This window comes from Labeo rohita, chromosome 1 (assembly GCF_022985175.1).
Source record: "Labeo rohita strain BAU-BD-2019 chromosome 1, IGBB_LRoh.1.0, whole genome shotgun sequence".
NCBI lineage: Eukaryota > Metazoa > Chordata > Actinopteri > Cypriniformes > Cyprinidae > Labeo > Labeo rohita.
In genome coordinates this window covers 48,764-63,709 of record NC_066869.1, presented here as the reverse complement: position 1 = coordinate 63,709, position 14,946 = coordinate 48,764, and positions in this window count along the sequence as shown.

Below are 14,946 nucleotides of genomic sequence, written 5' to 3'. Positions count from 1 at the left end.
TGAACACAGTTCCAAAGTTTCATCAGACCGACGACAGAAGGAGCAGCTGTGTGAAATGATTTTACTCAGTAAGTGTATCATGTACTGGGAGACTTCAACAACTTTATTGTGCAAGATATATGTTTGTCAAAGAAGCTGGGATTCTTTCCATTCTGTTTCCCTGAATGAATTTTCCAGCACACACACACACACACACAAGTGAGCTCGTGATTCACAAACAGAATTAGGAATCGTTTTCGTGAGTCACGCATAAAAAATCTGACTAGAGAAGAATTAAACCCCAAAATAATTATTCTGTCATTATTTTGTAAAAAACAAAGTTGCTGCAAAACCTGTACCTGCTCCTTTCCTCTTGACAAAACAAAGGAATTGCAGTGTTTTTTCTGTCCTTGCAATGAAAGCCAATGGCCTCCAATATGGTTTCTGTGCTTTTACACATGCTGTTTCATGTGGTCAAGTGTGACCGAGTAGCGGGTCAAAAACGCTCCCCGTCCAACATCTCGATCGACACACAGTGCCACGCCGGGTTACACGGTCGTGTTGACTTCACTTTCCTTCATACTGGAGTCCTTCTCTATCAAAAAGACAATCCTTGAAAGGGTGATACGCCTGCTGATGACTTGGCCTGTCGATTCTAGAGCTGAGGTCAAGCGGCTTCAACAGCGCAGGGATATGTTCAATATAAATGGGGAATAACTCCAGACAGACTGCTGAATTATTGAACCTCGTGCTGAATTACGTAATGTAACCATGCGGGAAAGCAGATTTACGCCTCTGGGATTGTAAGTCAGAACATTCACCAGAAACTTCTGCAAGACTCAAGGAAACTTGAGGCTGTTCATGTGAACCTGTCAATCACGACACAAAGAAATACATAAACGGCTGCTTACGTCACTGCTGGAGGTGACGCGTCCGATGTGCCGAACCGGAACAGCTAAATTCCCCTGATTTTTTTGGGGTGTGTTATGAATGCAACGTTTCACGTGTTTATTTATAAAACACCACTCGCACTGAAAATCGCCATCGAAAATGCCTCGCACAAGCTATGATTGTCACCCCTCAGAGGTAAACGTATGTCGTTGGAAACAAACTGGCCTGTCATTACAGTGCAGCGGAAGGAAAGGAGTGAACTCCGACCTCGGGATGGACGGGGGAGAAATCACATGGCCATATCACATCGCATCTACGTGAGCCAAAATGCATGGAGAAACCCTATATGGAAATCAGATAGACTCAGTCATACATGTACAAAGCAACATTAGTATTACGAATAAAAATGGATGAACAATGAACAGCAGTACATTTATAAATGAACATGACTTCGTTGAATGAACGCTGTAAAAACGGTTGCCAAGGTTAACTACACTCTTAAAAAGAAAGGTGCTTCACGATGCCACAGAAGAACCTTTTTTGTCTACATGGTTCCATAAAGAACCTTTAACATCTTAAGAACCTTCCTGTTTCACAAAAGGTTCTTTGTGGTGAAAGAGGGTTCTTCAGATTTTAAAAAGGTATGAAAGAGATGACTGAATGGTTCTTTGTGGAACTAAAAATGGCTGTCAAGAACCTTTTAAAGCACCTTTATTTTTAAGCGTGTAATATAATCGGTGTATTGGTAAAGTGTGAACAATATTAAATAGTCAGACTTTCAGTCATATGTTCCACATGTGAGACAGTCGCTGTCTATTTCTCAACGATATATCTAAAACCAAGGCAAAGAGTGTCTGAAATGAGGAAGCGCTGGTCAGGTTTCTATCCTGTCATGCCACAGGAGCCACAGATAAAACTGTGTTTCTGCTTCTCTAGCATGCATGTTTATGACTGCCAGTTTACAATAAAAGGTGATTCCTTGAGGCTTTTGAAGACATGCAAAAGCTTGATATTTAAAACTAATTTAACACAAAATGCAGTAAAGAATTACACTTTCTTTGTAATTCTAAACCGTTGAAAGTTAAAAGATTGTCTCTAGATACTCTAAAAGAGCACCATCCATGAAGGTGAATTTCTCAAAACCTGTCTGGCTCGTATTATCAAGAGATTCATTACTGGAATTACGGCTTTTGTGATGTTTAGCATCATGATTTAGTTTGGCGTGACTCATTTTCCCAAAGGCAATGACAGAAGAGACCAAACCACATTCCACCGCTTTTTACACACAGCAATAACTTGTGTGTGTGTGTGTGTGTGTGTGTGTGTGTGTGTCTTTGTCACACCATATTTGTGATTAGAGTAATTGCCTTCAGGCTGTGACTTAATTAATCTGATACTAATTTGATGTAAATAAGCACCTATTAATTAAATGGCTATGATGACATTTATATCCTAAGTGACTTATTGTCATTTCTACTCTTAACCAACATGCATTTAACCCAACACCAATAAGAGCCAGGACTGGACTAACGTTTATTCCACTGTTTAACGCTCAGAAGAACAAGCAGGGACTGTGGAGCCGTAGAAAGCGAGAAAGGGAGATGATGGCTCATGGGAACCCAGACAATGCCAAGCATGCTCCGCAAACCGTAACACATTTCATAAGAGCACACAAATGACATTTTAATTCTGAAAAATGATTTGATCTGATAACTTTCACACGCTCTGATAATGAGAAATGGCAACAATGTCACGAAATTATGTGCTTTAACATGAACTGTGCAGTATTGTAATGTATTACTTGTGAAATCACTGATATGACTGAAAACTGATGAGGAAGTCAGATATATCACATGGCAGAATCAAGAATATCAGCTTTTACCACCCAAGAGCAGGTGGTCTAGCTTCCCTCCGTAGTTTCTCTATGTGAATGTTTTTCCTCAACCACCTGTATTGATGGAGGCTTAAACACAGTGGGTTCAACGAACACATGAATAAGAAAAACAAATATAAATAAAAAAAAGCAAAAACAATATTCATAGCACATAACGGCAGGTTTAGTATAAAGCATAATTAATAAATAAGCAGCAAATCTCATCCATTTCGACCAGTGAGTGTCCTGGTTAGTGGCTGTGGACGTCTTTAGCTGCTTCTTGTGCTCATGTGTGCTCAAGTTTAAGACTCTTTCCAGCAGAGAGGAGTGGAGTGGGTGAAAGTTGTGGAAAGCGCAGCTTGCTCTGCTGGAGAGACGGACAAACATTAGTACACTAGTACCCTAGTACTCTAGTGCTTTATTTGATGTGAGGGGCTGTGGGAGCCAGAGGAGCGAGATCGGGACAAGCGTGATGCACATCTTCCTGCGGAGGCTACGGCCTGTTCACACCAAGATGACAGTTCAGCATGTGATTTGTCTCTTCAAAACAATGTGGAAAAAAAAAAAAAAAAAAAAAAAAAAAACAGCTCTCTGACAGTAAGCAGAAACACCCCAGTCACTTAAAGCTGCAAGGAAAGTAGTTTCGTGTTCATTCAAACCCATTGGAAAAAAAGAACACAACTATTTGCGTCAGTCTTTTTGAATTATGGCAGCTTCCAATGTTCAATATAGTTTTTGTTCAACTCTCAACACTGAGAAAGGAACTTAATTTGTAACATAAACCATTGGATTATGATTCAAACATGTTTATTAGCTCACAAGGAAACAGAATTTACAATAGCTTCTGTTCAATGCACACACGTTCGCTGTTCTCCATCACACAAGCGCCTGTTCCTGTCAATAAAGCTCCTGAGGACAAGACAAGAATTGTAATTTTATATGAAAACAAAGTAGAAGAAAAGTGTTTAGAAATAGTAATGCAACGACAAACGAAATATAAAAAAATACAGTCACAATGAATAATGCCAAATAAACAATATAATCAGTCAATACACAAATATTCATCATTAAAAACATATCCTGCTGTTCTCAGGCACACCCTGCATTCGAAAGCGATTAATCACAGACCGCAAAAAAACAAACAAAAAAAAACAAAAGAATCTTTGGCTCTGTCAGCACATTCTAAAGGCGAATCTGTGTAGAGATAAAGACACTATAGCTTTTCTGTACAGTATTATGCTTAAAAATATTATCTCCTTTTTTAAAAAAAAAAGAAAAAAGAAACATAGACTTGATTACATAGCAGCTTGACAGCTGAAAGAAAGCCCCTTAGGAACCGCTCAGTCTCTCCGAATATAGACTATCTGGTCGGTTGTGATAGATTGCAGCAGTTCACATCAGCTTTATTTTCTGGAAGAATTTAAGACTGCATTTCTGAAGGAGATTCATTTAATGGATTCATGACACTTTACCACCTGATGAGACGGTGGATGTCAAAAAAAAGATGTACAAACAGAGAAAACAGGTTGATCCCAGGCTAGCTGAATTCTGCATTCCTGTCATTCCTTTAGAGAACCGGTCACATTTCACCCTATAACATATGATGTTTGAAATGATAGTTTATCTACAGCCCCATAGACAAGCCTTCATATTTTTTTATTGCATCTGTTCATCATTAAATCAGTCCAGTGGGATCCTGAAAGAGGGTCAATACTAGAACCCTGTGAAGCAGGACTCTTCATCTAATCATCTGTCAATCAGTCACTCTTGGGTGTGACACGGCGCTCATATGACAGAAGAAACTGAATATTTATGAGACGATGCCTGCAGGTCAGACTGTACCTGACAAACTCAGAGAGGACGACCTCCCTCCCTCCCACCCGCAGACACACACACACTCACTCACTCACACTCACTCACTCACACACACACAGCTGACGGGTAAGAGCTCTTTTCCAAAGATTCTGTTTGTAGTGAGTTAACTATTGCCACTGTTTACTTGCATATGATATTATTTCAATAAAAGGGGTTCAGGGTTCAAATTGATTTAATATGTTTCTGTCTACAGATTTGTTTTTATTTGTTTGTTTTAAATGAGACATTTATTTTCTTGATTTGTTCTGAAGAAAAAGCTGTTCACAGAAATTTCTTTATCAGACAGATAGAGGCAGAACTACTTTTAGTTGTTTAGGTTTTTTGGGGGGTAACTGACTTTTTTTTTAATGAAGATTATGTTCATCAAGACATAATTTGTTTGATTATAAATTACAATATAAAATAGCTGTTTTCTCTGTGAATATCTGAATAAAACGTAATTTATTCCTGTGATTTCAAAGCTGAATTTTCAGCATCATTACTCCAGTCTTCAGTGTCACATGATCCTTCAGAAATCATTCTAATATGCTGATTTGCTGCTCAACAAACATTGCATGATTATTAGCAATGTTGAAAACAGTTGTGCTGCACAATATTTTTGTGGAAACTGATTTTATTTTTCAGAATATAGAGATGAACAGAAAGTTCAAAACAACAGCATTTATTTGAAATAGAAATCTTTGTAACATTATAAATGTCTTTTGATCAGTTTAATGTGTCCTTGATGAATAAGAGAATAAACTTCTTAAAAAAAAAAAAAAAAAAAAAAACCAAATACATGAACAGTAGGGTATATATCTATATGTATGCTTTATATATGCTTTAAATTGTCAGCCTAAACTTTTATTCAATTTAAACTTGTGGTGTGAAATGTATAAATTTGCAATACATTTGCAAATATTACTTGTCTACTGCCAGTGGCACTCCAGTGGGCCCACTTGTTGTTACATGTTTATAACAATAGAAAACCGTTTAAAATAGAAATAGAAAACATCGGCATCGTGTTTACTTAGTGGAAAAGTGTGGTACTGCGGCCAAACAAAATCTTACAAAAATTTTCTTTTCTTTTTTTTTTTTTTTTAATGAAATATCAACCTCAAATTTGGAGCACAACTTGTAGATTTGATTTAGGTTTTGATTTTCCTTCAGCTTTAGAGTTCAGCTGGTTTTGTAAAATATACATTTTCCATAAAATATAATTTTTTTTTTTATTTCTACAATAATCTGCAAAAAACATACTAAACTTAAAGAGTAGGTCATATGTTTGTTTGGTTTTTTTTTGTTTGTTTGTTTTGTTTTGTTTTTTGTTTTTTTGTGTGTGTGTGTGTCCTAAAATTGTGTTGGAGTCCCCTAAAACAGGTTTAAATGCATCTAAGATCAGAAAACATTGCAATTTTCCCAGGATATACATTTATATCATTTGTTCAATGATATCGAAATGGTTCGTTCCAATCTGTTTTGAGCGTAATGTCTGTGAACCCTTTCCTTCCATAAGCCTACTCTTCTCTGATTGGTCAGCTGGCCGAGCCTGTTGTGGCACAGAGAGGAGTAACTTAGTAAGTTAGCGAGCGCTACCATCTGTGCTGCCTAGTCTGTGGTTGTTTTTGATGTCGCGAGTTGAAGCGACCCCAATAATTTACCAGGGGAACCCTGACAAAAAGCATAAATTTTACACCACGAAACGTGATTTTTAACGGGGGGCCCCCCCTCAAAATGCGATTGGGTTAGTTTTGAGAAGCATTTGGTCGGGTTTTGTTGTGACAACCTGGCAACCCTAGCATGCACCTTTACATAAAAAAATAGTGCTCCAATCTGTTCTTGTATGTCACAACTTTTCTTTTCTTAAAATAATGACATAAAAACATGCCCATAAATACATTGTGCCCACAGCTAAAGTTTAGCTGCTAAACTGTAAAGACTTATACGTTAGCAGAGTGCTAACGTGACTAACTGATTAAACAATACAGTTTGCAGGCACACCAGCCTAACTCGCTCGTCTCTACCGGGTCTTTTACTCCCTGCATTAACCCTATACAGTCTACATTAATCGACGCATTCTTAGGAAATAGTCGGTTCACAGCAAATTATCAGAACTATTTCAGCAGTATTATCGTGCTTCATCTGAAAACCAGAAGCTGCACATCATATATTAGCACAAAAACTAGATATTTTGAGCACTCAACTGAGAATGTACACATAATGTATAAATCATACTTGCAGGTTGTGGTTTGGAGACGCTTGTTAGTCCAAATAAAAAAGAATCCAAAGTCTCGAACTGTATTGCTGTGGTATCCTGGGAAAAAAAAAAGAATTTTAACCATATCTTCTCATCATCATCATCATCATCATCATCATCATCATCTTTCGGCAATGAAAACAAACTTGCTTTCAAAGCGCATAATACAGCATCTTCTCGACATGATGTAAACGCAACTAAAGTGTTACCGAGTGATGTAGATCGGTAACCGGTAACAGATTCGTAAATATAATGACCCGTTAAGGCCATTCGGAGCCGACTCTTTGTTTTGAGAGACAACACCTTTATGTATAATGCACTTTTTGATTAACAACTTCGCAGACTGTTTACACTAAAGGATAGCTACATTACAAACTGCAAAAGAGATGTTTTTTGAAAACCCATACGACCCGCTCTTTAAAGGGATAGGTCAACCAAAAATGAAAATTCACTGGTAATTTCCTCACCCTCAGGCCATTCAAGATGTAGGTGGCTTTTTTGGTAATTCATAAAATGCAAGTCAGCGGCTGCCCATTTTTGAGACTAAAAATATGCATTTTAAGGAATCCCACTGGTGGCTCCTGACAATATATTGAGGTCTTATGAAGCAAAGCGATCATTCTGTGCAGGAAACTGAACGTTACTTACGGCATTATCACCCGTAATCCAGAGCCTTAGGCAAACAGGGAAATCCGATTCTTTTCTGTGAACTGGTTCTTTCAGACAGTTCATTTCAGTGAACTGATTCGGTTCATTAGTTCGCTTATTTGATCACGCAATGGCATAACACATACACAATTATATTATAAATGCACACGATGATGATGTGAAACATGGATGTTTTACATGTCTAATGTGTATAAAGTGAATAAACTAGTCTTCATCAGCTCACCTGTTTGCATAAACCATGAGAAATCATAAAAATGTTAATTTCGCCCCCTTCATTTAAGGGCTCAGGTCACACATGCTCATATCAGTGGCTCATCGGTCTTCAACCCGAGTCAAACTGTTTTCTCAGTTCGGTGACTGTTGGAGGAGCTGGGGCGCTGAATTAGTTCAATCATCACGGGATCAGACACGCTGCTATTTTGACTGATTTCCAGTCAGTTCACTACAAAGAACCAGTTCAAAAGAATGATTAGTTTGTGAACCGGATGTCACTCCAGACTGTTTGCCTCAAAAATGCTAATGCAGGTAATAATGCTGTAAATAAGGTTCTGTTTCTTGCACAGGCCGATCGTTTTGCTTCACATTAATTTATTTTGTGTTGCCTGATATGCTTTTTGGCTCTCGAAGTGCTGGTAGCCACTGACTTTCAAAAATCTTCTTTACTATTCTACTAAATAAAAAAAGTCACCTGGATCTTGGGTTTACTGAGGGAGAGTATATTAGCAGCTAATTTTCATATTTGGGTCAACTAACCCCTTAACTTTGAAGTCTGCACTTCAAAGAATTTCATATTTAGAACCATTTAAGTTGAAAATGTAATTTTTATGTCAGTGCTTAAGAAGTGGAAATGACAGTCAACAAGTTATGTATAATATGTATAATGTACTATATATATATATATATATATATAATTATGTATGTATCATAGTAATATATTGTACAACCTTTAGAAAATGGTTGTATAGAAATGTTTTAGGACAGTAAGACATGTCATGTCAGCCATTGATTCTTAAAATGTTGGCTCTGTATCTGATGTTTCGTTCCAGATATAAACACCATGATTTGAGATGATGATGAAGGCAACATCGAGGAAAAAACTGCTCCGCAACAAAACCCTTATAGTGTTTGTTCTCTTCTCTGGTGAGTTCCACAAACTCTGCTGTATTACAAAGTAACACACAACTTTAACGTCGCCACCTTTATGCTTCTGACACTTATCTCAGTCTTCATTTGAAGACATTCTCACCGAAAGTGTGAGTTTTAATAGTTTGCATGAGCTTGACTATAATCTGTGAAAGCAACTAGTGAGTAGATGAGTTTACCTGTTTAGCCTGATGACGTTTAATGTCCTAACAAACTTTGATAGCAACTTCCTTTTTCAAGACGAGTAAAAGCTTCACATTGAGGTTTAACTGATGTATTTTATGTCATAGAATAAAGAAGAAAAAACAGAGGATTGAGCTTGTGTTCACCGCAGATCTTATTTCAGGCATTTAACTAAAATCCAAATCCAAAAACCCACTTGACTTCAGGACAATGGAACTGGACGTGCTAAAATGCTCGTTTCCGGGTTTTGGTCTACAAAAACACGTCTACAGTCTTCAGCCCCATCGTACATAATGAAGTTTAAAGAAAATATAGGTGCTGAAAGGATTGAAGGCCCCTGCCTGATTTTAATTAGTCCAATGTATGATTCAAACGCGTCGGGAATAAAGTGGTTGCAACTGTGATGAATACAACACATTTCATGTAACTAAATTATATTTATTTTCAAATTAAACACCACAGCAGACATTTGTCCCTCAATATAACACCTTCAGATATGACAATTTATAATAATTTAATAAGAAGGTGTTTATATTTATATAAATCCACATGGATGTTTTATGTACATTACCATCCTCTGGTATTTCTGTACACGGTTAGATGTTTTTACAGTTAAAACAATATTTTGAACTGGTCGTGCTGATATTGGATTTTCCCAGGCTTCACTGTGGAAATTGTATAAAAAATGTCTTTTATATTTAAACCAAAAGGTATGTGGTGAAATAAAAAAGGAAGCAATCATAAATAATAATAATAATAATAATAATAATAATAAAAACTAAACAATTAATTTAAAAACATCCTTAAATAAATGTCTTAATGTACATTAATTATTATCTTATTATTATTATTATTGTTTTTTTTTTAAATGTTCCAAAGTTGAAGCATTTCTAATAGTGAAGGGACACGCGTTCCACAACTTAAAGCTTTAAATGAAAAAGCTCTTCAAGGTCTTAAGTTTATGGGCTGTGGGGTATATGGACTAATGAGATCACGGAGATACAGACCCATATAATGCCTTAAATGTTAAAATTAGAAGATTAAAATCAATTCTAGCATTAATGGGAAGCTAGTGCAACTCTGAAAGCACCGGCGTGATGCATGTATGATTTGAATCAGGTGAGTTAGATGAGCGAGACATCCGACACACCTGATGTGTGTTAGACATCTCTTTCTCTGCAGATGTGTTTGTAAAAACACTGAAGATTGTGCCTATAGGGTTTTATTAACCCTCTCTCCTGACATTTTTGCTGATGCCTCCTGAAAGCGCCTGTGGGTGGCATGTTTCGCTATTGCTCCCTCTATCCTCCTTTCACGGATGTGTCAATTTGCAACTCTCTCATGAGATAATGTTGAAATACTAACAAGGATGATAAATTCTCAAAAAATGCCAGCAAAGGACATACTCAAGTATTTATTATTTTTGAAATAATTTGCCTTCATCAGAGCCTTATGTAGTCGTGCTCATTGCCAGAGGCTTCCTATAACAGGAGTAGTTCACCCAAAAATGAAATGCAGGCATTACACCATTATTTATATAGCGCTTTTTACAATGCAGATTGGAAACAGGGAAACAAGGAAACAGTGTCGAAAATAGTGTTCTGTTCTCCTCTGGCCCTACCAAACCAGCAGTTTAATTCTAGGCTGCAACAAAGTCCAAATGAGCAGAGGAATCATCTGCTTCAAGGAGTCTTGTGCCGACGACCGCCTAGGGGATCCGTCTCTGGGGCTCATCTAGTCGACATGGTCTCCGCTGACGTTCAGAGCCGTTTAGGTCATCTCTAGGTCCCGATCCACCATCTGGGCTGGGTACGCACTGGATCTGGTGGCTATGGGGACCTCGGATTAAGAAAGAAATTAAGAAAGAAAAAGAGAGAATTCAACACTTCTTAGAAATCTCTTTGCCTGAAACTCTTTGCCTGAGCCTTGCTTTGTGTTTCACAGACTGTTAGCATCTGCTATGTAAGATGCACGGCCCTCTGCTGCTTAGCATTAACCAACAGACATAAGCAAGGATTCGTGACAAAAAGCCTAATGTCAGGGAGAGTTTGGAAGCTGTAATGAAACAGACAAAATGAGCTAAAATAAACTGAGGTTAAAACAGCAAAGGGCACATGAACAAACAAGAAAGATTCCTGGTTTCTGCTGCCTCAGCTAAAACAAATCAATGAATGTATTAAATAAATGAATGCATGAAATTGATTTATTTGATCTTTTCCTTAGGCTTTTACTTCAGTGCTGCATGGACAGGTAAGTAGAGCAAATACACACAACTAATAGCAATCCGGTTCCTGGAGATCTGCCTTCCTGCTAAGTTCAGCTCCAACTCTGCAGGTGAGCAGATCTCCAGAAACAGCACTGGAAACCCCTGGTCTAAATCCATGGAACTGTGAAAACATCTCTGTGATGCTGGAATAACCAATAGCACTAGGCACAAATTACAGTGAAGGAAAGATGTTTCCTTTTTTTAAATAATGCAATTATTATTATTATTATTTTTATTGTTATTTTTTTTGGTAATATTAATTAATTCAGTATTAGCGTGACCACTCTGTATACTTGCCTACGTTTTTTTAAGATAATTTTCTTCATTCCAACATCTTGAAGAATTGCCACAGTTCTTCTGTGAATCTATACTTTTGTCTTGGTTGCTCTCCTCTGATTTAACATAACATTATTTAATATAGCTTTTAAAACATTATTTTTTTTCATTTTCATTATTAATGCATACATTTGTATGCAATATTTGATTTTGTGCATAACATGACACCCTTTTCAGAAAAATGAAAGAAAAGTAAAGTTATCACATGTATTGTACATTTTGTTGCAAAAATCCGGTGACACTTGGTGACACCTTTAATGATTTGTAATTCTGTACAGTACTTTTCAAATGGAACATGTTTACAGTTATTCTACTGATAATATATTATCAGTAGAATCACTTATTTCTACTGCTAATATATTTGATGATGCACTGTTGCTCTAGATGTGCTGGACTCGCCTCCAAATATGTTGCTCTTAAATTGTTGTGTTTTGTTTTGTCTGCAGTATGTCACAAATCATTTTAATGGTAAGTTCGAACATGGTTACATTGATCCAATTAAATGTATACATGATATTGATACTTCAAAATAATTCTAGTTTGATTAAAAAGAATACTGTAGCTGTTGAAGCTGAGCTGTCTGCCACTGTACATTGTCTTTCCCAGCAGAGATTCAGCAGGAGTCGGAGTCAGAGAACAGGTCAGAATAGTTCCTTTGTCTAAACGGATACATTTTAGCAGCTTTATGTTGATACCTGCTTTCCTAAATTTGCTGCACTTCAAAAAGGGATATCTCTTGTTCCCAAACAGGACTGTGAATGTCTCAATGCAAACATACAACTCAGCGGAGGTGAACTACACCACCTCAGTGGTAAGGCCATCTGCCCACAAAAGGCCTGAACCTAAAATACCACGTCAAACAGCTGTTAATATATGAAGCGTTCAGATGCAAATGCCTCTAAATCCATCTGACGTATTTCTTTAAAATTAGCATTTTTTTAAAGTACCGGTACTTCTGATTGGGCTGAGGCTGGAATTTAGCGAGTTTAAAGTAAAAGTATTTGATGGACGTATATTATGTGTCAGGAGCATTCACTCACTATCATTATCTCATTTTTGACCGAGATGTCTTTTATCTGGTTTTGCATCTGAACTCTTCATATCCAACTCCGTATACATGTTGAAGAAACAAGTCAGCAGTACATATGATATGATATCTAAATCAGTAATGTATTAAACAAAAATTTAGACTTGACTCTGATGAGTGACGGAAACATCTCCAGTAATAAACATGCAGCTCTGTCATAGAGCTGAATTTCTCTGCCAAGCTGGTCCGTAACTCACACAACACACGAGTCCAGCTCCATCAGTCACAGTTTCCTGTCTTTTACAGGACTCACAAACAAATGCTCTCTTCGCTTCTTTGGACGATCTCACTGAAACAACAGTCCGCGATCTACCGTTTGTTGAGAACTGGCTGTACTGGAAGTTTCTGCCTGTTCTGTCCTATACGAATGAGGAGTTTGCGACAAGACTGAGCCGGATGAACTTCACCTGTGGAGCCTTCCAAATAATGTACATGAAATTACATGAAAGAACACAAAAATACATGTTTCATGTTTCAAAAGGATGAGTGCTAATAAAGCAATGTTCTTTTCTGAATGGTCAGTGTGGAAGTTCTCAGCAGGGAGGAATCGCTGATCACAGACAGGCAGCAGAAGCTGATCTTCTCTCATCTCGTTTACTCGTACCTGTCCAGAACAGATACAGCAGGTACTCAAACATTAACTGACAAGTGTATTGAAAGGATTTTTATGGAGGACTGCAAGTCACAGATGCCAAATGTTCAATTTCAGATCCAGGCTGCCATTCCAACATGACCGATGACCATGAATGGCTCCAGAAGAATTTTGGGATCTTCTCTAAATATGCGACACTCAGACAACTGCAAACACTCAGCAGCCATTTCACTGAGGTGAGCTGAGTTCTGAAAATAATGATTGAACAACTGTTTTGATGCAAATGAACTCCAGCTAATGATGTATTTCTGTAGTTTGATTTGTTAGAGTTACTGAGTCCATCTCAACTAGCCGAGCTGACTGTGACTTCTGGAGCGCTGAACAGTGTGAATATGATCAACATCATTTTTGACCGTCTAGAGGAAGGTGATGCTTTCCAGAACACTGAGGAATTTTTCTGGATGCTAATTCCATCTGAGGTATATATATATGTATATATATATATATATAATCTCTTTGGTTTCTTCTGTTTTGTCCCTTCATGAACATCATTCTTGATCAGTGTTTTCTTTCAGCATTCCTTTTGTGCTTTTAAAGACAGTAGCAGCAGTTCCAATTTTTCTACACGCATAGACAGGGTCGCATACTGTGGATTTATGAACAGCCAGGGTCCTGTGGTATCCGTAAGGTCCTGTGAGAGTTTTGGGATCAAGACATGGGTCACACTAGCTAGCCTTTCTTGAGAAGACCAGCTATGTCAGTAACCAAACTTTGTGTACCTTTAAGGACAGGCACAACCCACACTTCCAATCTCATGTCCTGAATTGAATTCAGTTAGTGTTCTGTCAGTTTGTGTTTGTCTATAATTGTGATAAGTTTCACACCATTTATTTTATCATCAGTCATCAGTGCTGAAACGAGTGTTGTCAAAAATATTGATTTTCTGATGTTTATTGATACTAAATTATCTTTTTGCGCAGTATCGCTACACTGATACCAGCTGCTCTTTCTCACTCTATTCTCTCTGAGAGTCAATTAATGCACACTGCACTGATGAGAACATTTATAAACACGTTGCCTAACACGATACGCATTGAACAACATATTTTTGCACCAAACTCCCTTCAAAACTTCAGTCTAATGTTTGGAATAAATACATTTGTGATCTGATGTGGCTTCTTATAGAGTGAGGCTGGGATGAATCGAAAAATGCTTCACCATCATCAGTCTTCATTTTGCCGACTTCCTGAGCTAAAACGACTGGGTTTCAGCTGGTTCAGACTAGTGAAAATGGAAACTTTCCTCTCCTCCCCAGCTTGACTGCAGAGATGCTCCAGACAGTAACAGCAAACACAGACTGCAACGCATACCACGTCATGTACGTAGCGCTCCGCAAATGCCGGACAGCTCTGTGACACCTGTATTACAGCACTCTCAAAGAGGGCGACAGGACGTTTTCTACGGCATCCTTACCATTTCTTTTGCTCTTTCCACTGTAGCGTTGGGGCTCTGAGCAGCGTCTTTGGCCAGATGACTTCGCTGAGACAGCAAGAGCTCACCCAAGTCATGCTGGGCTACCTGAAGCAGCACCACCCGTGGAGTAAGTTCAGTGAGGGTGGCGCTTTGTTTGTATTGCCCGCTGAAGGGCAGCGCTGCTCTGCGGCGGCGTGTGAATTTGTGTCTTAATGAGTCATTTCTGTGCATCACTGCTGCAGGCTCAACCTGTGGATCCAGCACCAGCAGCCTCAGTGCTTGGCTTGAGGAGAGCTTTGGCAAATTCTCCATCTACGTGGATTACAAAGACCTGCGTGACCTC